This window comes from Bombus bifarius, unplaced genomic scaffold (assembly GCF_011952205.1).
Source record: "Bombus bifarius isolate JDL3187 unplaced genomic scaffold, Bbif_JDL3187 scf7180000008138, whole genome shotgun sequence".
Lineage (NCBI taxonomy): Eukaryota > Metazoa > Arthropoda > Insecta > Hymenoptera > Apidae > Bombus > Bombus bifarius.
Genome location: NW_022884466.1, coordinates 1,217,543 through 1,222,985, shown reverse-complemented (window position 1 = coordinate 1,222,985; position 5,443 = coordinate 1,217,543).

Below are 5,443 nucleotides of genomic sequence, written 5' to 3'. Positions count from 1 at the left end.
AAGAAAGCTTCCCAGATAACAGTCTGCCCTCGGAGGGTATCGTCATAGGTTAAGGGTAGTCAAGCGAAACGCTGTTTTCTTTCTTCCTACGTGTAACTTCCGCCCAGACAAAACGCAGGTTCGTGTAGGTGGCGATGGAATGGAAGTAGCCTCCTGAAGATTGCAAAAGCAATTTCCCCCGACAATGTGGTCCACTTTATTCCACGCATAGTGCGTGCCCTTTCTCTTAGTATTCACGCGTAAGGGTTGAGCACGACGATGGGAATTCAGTCTCTTTTATTTTTTCGGATACGCCCTTCGTCCTGCAAAAGGGAACCCCTTGTACGATCAGGAAGGGTTGAAGCGACTAGAGGGTCGAATGGAATAAAAGAAAAAAAGTAACGCCTCTTGAAGTTCTAAACGAGTCAGGCTGTTCTAAGGGAGCATGTCGTTGTGGTTTTGATCCTTGTTTAACTTCTTAAAATTTCAAAAATATAAAATTCTTAAAATTTTTAATGCTACAATGCTTCGTTTTAAGAATTAACATAATTTAATCGCGACATGTACATTTAACAGTGTCATCATCAATGTTAAATTATTAAAAAGATGTCAGAATATATACAATGAATATATGTATATATAAAGCTACCAACACTCGAAGTCTCTAAAGAAGCGGCAAAGACCTTACTATTTAACGTAATACTAAATTCCTAGCCCACGAGTAACAAGATCAGGAACTAGTCGGTACATATTTCTACCAATACGAAATCTGTCAATTCTCTGACAATTCTAACATCATTTTACTTCGAATATCCAAACTATTAATTATTGCCAAAGCACTGTACGCATCTTCCGTTCTCAACGCATATCGTTGCACCGCATGAATAGATATGCACGGGTTCAATGAACTTCCGTTCTGCTGGAAGTCCCGTGATCCCTATGAGAACAATAATTAACATTCAAAAAGGTAGAGGCTTAGGGAACGGATTAACGACCACTCTCGATGGAAAACTGGAACACCGTACGGAAAGGTCGCACACAGACAAACAGGCTTCTGTTCCAGAAACTCGATCAAGCTTTAAGGACCTTATTTGAAATTGATGCACGCGGTTGTAGTCGACCGAGCTATCCATTTGCCATCCAGCCGCGAGAATCTTCTTCTTTGGTTTCCTTAGTCAGGCTGCTATTTTGTCAGGCGTCGACTCGAAATAGATACTTGGCCTCGTTCGCACGATACGTCATGCCATGAAAATATAGGCGTGCAGTACTTGCAATTGGACGCGCGTAGCACATATTAGAATGTAGCCGTTAGAAATGTACGTCAGATACAAGAATTGTCTTTCTCGGTAGACAGAATCACGAGGAAGATATAAATGTGCATGAAGCTACACAGCACGAGAGACAATCGATGTACTTAATTGAAGGAGTGTCTTCTTTCTAGTGGTATGAAAATATAGTAAAACCAGGATTTTCCAAACACTTCTTATTCTAACGTTCGATTATCTGTATAATGACGAATAATAAAAGAACAAAAATATCCGAAGTATAAATACTTAACTATCCTAAATTCTCTGTCTCTCTATATTCCTCAATCAGACTATTGTTTTCAATTGATCATTAAATATGTAAGCAACGAAGAGATTATTGAAAAAAAAAATTAAAGGAAGATTTGACAGTAGTGAAAACAACAATGTATCAGTGATACTTCTGTAAACACTATTCAGTATAGTATAACGCATTTAGAAGTATTCATAACGAAAGAAGCAACTATTAGATGTTACGAAGCACAAAAAAAAAGATTGTTTTGAGTTCAAGAGGTTGACTAGATTCTAGCCATTAATTTTAACAAAACTTTATAATTTGTTAGCTGAGAAAAATTGGAAGGACAGATTAAAAGATTAAAAAGCAACATTGGCCCATAAACTTTCTTTTCCTGTTTAAATATAAGACAATAAAGTATAAGGCTACAGATGAAAATCATAAAATATTATATTTTATATCTTTCATAAACGATTAATTTTAAAATTTAATATTATTAATCAATTCCACATCAAAACTATGTTTCATTTGATTTTTGGACTAAATATGTATTTTTGTTAGCCTTTTGAAAAGATATTAATAACGTTAATTATACAGACTAATATTAATTAAATAAACTAACATAAAAGCTGAACTAATATCATTGGTGTTTCACAAAATATTATTGATTTGGCACCTATTTTCAAACTGTCACCTATCGTTACCCATATCCTGGAATTTATAAAGTTTTATTTACTTTTATTTAATTCGTTTCAACCAAGTGACATAAAAGTCACAAATCAACAAAAATAAACTTGTATCTTCCCGTGTGGTCTTCAACTGTAGCCTTCTGTTTTAACATACTCATAGCGCCATCTATGATGCTCAAAGTGAACTATGTTAATTTATTTTGTCCCTTAGAAACTACTGTAGGAAGTTGCTTGGAGATTATTATAGGAAACCACCCTTATCATCGACGAACGACAAGATAATCATGTTTCGTCATTGATTAAATACGAGTAATCGACTTCGATTTTCGAACACTTATCCATACCTCACATCCATAACTTTTACTGCACTTGTGAAGATCGATGTATTGTACTTGGTCGATGCTGGTAATTATCCAAGAAAGCAAGCAAGTATTTGATCTTCAAAAGTTTTTGCTTTGCTTCAAAAGTGTCTAAATATTTACGTTTTCTCTTCAGTCCACTTCACTTATCGGATAATCTGGATACTTTATAATTTCTAATTATATGAACATCATTGTATCCCATCTGCCCTATACAAATCATTGTGTCAAGGATGTCTCTACGCTTCACTCATCTTTTTCTTCTCTCCCCACAAGAGTATCAATTACATTGTTACAGTAGAACACCGATCAATATCCCGTGGATAATATGTTCTGGATTATGTGATGTTTTTGAGTACTAGCAGTCGAACAGTGTCTGTCATCCAAATTTCTTAATTCCTAATTTTTATCTCCTTTACTCGTCTTTAAAGTTTTTGTCTATGATTGATAGAATGTTATTTTAATACGCAATCTGATTCTTTTTCATAAAGTCCAGTTAAATATTTAACTTATAAGTTTTGAATTCTAGCCATCTGACTTGATATAAATTATTGACGTGAAATTTAAAGTCAAAACTAGAACATTCTGTATTTTTTCGTATTTACGAATTTGAATGCTTAATAAAGCTAAAAATAGAAGGGGCGGGGGAAGGCGTGAAGATTAAAAGTAAAGTCGTTTAATGAAAAATTTCGAGAACCTTGTTTGTAAAGAGATACAAAAAGTTAAGGTTGAAAGTCACTGAATGCTGTAACATTGGTCCAACAAGATAGCATCGTGTGTTCAACTATGCGTTTAATTCGAAATCGAGCTTCAGCAGGCGCAAGTTGCGAAAATTTGGGGTGGCCATAGTAGCATGTAATGGAGAGCCATATATAAAGAGGATTTTATTAAGCGACCACAGTTGAAGTTTCGACATGAAATCGGTTAGAAAACCAAAAGACTTTAGCATCGAGAGTATTCTAGCCGATAAATTCAGATTTCTTCGAAATGACCAATATATAAACTTGTCTCAATTTAGTGTAACAAAAACTCATGAACTTGATTTACAGAAAGAAAAATTTGAAAAAAATGTTGGAACAGCCTTTGAAATTAGTATAGAAGAAGATGTCGCGGTAAATACAAAAAATAATTTTGCATCCATTAAGGAAAATCCTGCACCGAATCCTGCGCAGAATTTACCGACCAACTTCGGAATTGGCACAAGAGATACGTATCAAATAAATAATGTGTTTAAAAATAACGAATTTAGTGATGCGGAAGATTATGGTGTGTATTTTCAACGAAAAAGTGAAGTTAACGTAAAAGAAACCGACGAAGTGAATTTCAAAATAATCAATTTCAAACAATATAAGGATGAGGAACATTGTATAAGTTTACTAAATACTGAAGAAAATAATATCGTTAACCAGTTTTATAAAATTTCAAAGTTTGACATAATTGAAAAATGTACCACTGATATGAAAAAGTCCTGTTTAATTGCTGATGAAAAAAAACATATGGCAGTCTATCAACATTTTTCAAAACCCTTTGAACAAGAGGAATTTAATTCAAATGAAATAAGCGGCTCAAAAGTAATAACGCACACTGGAAAAGGTCACGTAACAAATTATGAATACGTTAAACCTGAGAAGGGTGATGAGTGTTACGAAGAAATAAATGAACGTTATGGTAATGTTAATATAAATGAACAACAAAATAACATAATAAATTTGAAAGTAGTCCAAAGATGTTATCGCAACAAATTTCAAGAAGAATTACTGAAACAAGATCACGAAGAAAAATTTGGCAACAAACAAATTAAATGCATAAATTATGACTCTTTAGAAAATAAAAATAAAGATTCCAAAATCAATTTCTCAAAAAAGTTGACAAAGATAGAAAATAGATCTCCGTCGCTTAATAATATGAGAGAAAAGCTAATTAATCTTTTAAATAACAAAACAGATTATGTAGAAGTAATGAAAAATGCAACAGAGTTAGAATGGCTTCGATGTACAAGGTATAAACCTCCAAAAATTCCTAGAAAACGTGCGATTGGAAAAAATAGACGAAAGCCTAGTCTTCATCCTCGGATACCATTTTCAACTTTTCAACTGGATTTTCTCGAGCAGCAATTTCAGATCAATGCTTATCTTTCAAAAGACAACGTATTGGAGATATCAAATGTTTTAAATCTTCCTCCTAACCGGGTACTTTCAAAGTTTTATACATTTATCACTAACTTGTTTTAATACGATTGAAACTATACGTTATAATTCTTTGTTCAAGAAAAAGTTAAGAACTTTTATTTTTGTTTCTTCTTTGTCTAAACTAAAATTTTCTGATTGTGAGCGACGATACTTAGAACTTAATTTTTTACAATAATCGGAAGATGTTAAAAGAAATAATACCTACATTTATCGGAAAAGGTATTTACGTATTCATACATATATTATTGTCATAATACTAATTTGTTTCAGATAAAGATTTGGTTTCAAAATCGACGTGCCAGGGAGCGACGTGAATTTTGTAATAAAATATAATAATACAATAAAAAATAAGCCTATTACACAATTTATACGAATAACGAGTATTTATTTTCAAATATAATATAGTTATCTTCTTCAAAATAATATTCTCGTACAATTATTATATTTTAACAACATTTAATATTCTTTGAATATCACTAGATTTTAAAACCTTATAGAAACTTAAATTAATTCATTATGCGACAGCTGCGTCGTGTCCTGAAGCGGCCAGTAGCCAATACTAAACATACACATTAGTCACAGCCGCACAATTATAGACAGAATTCACTGTAACAGTACCGACAACTTTTGGTGAAGATATATATATGTTGGAAATTAAGGTGGAGCGGCGGTTACATGTATAGGAAAA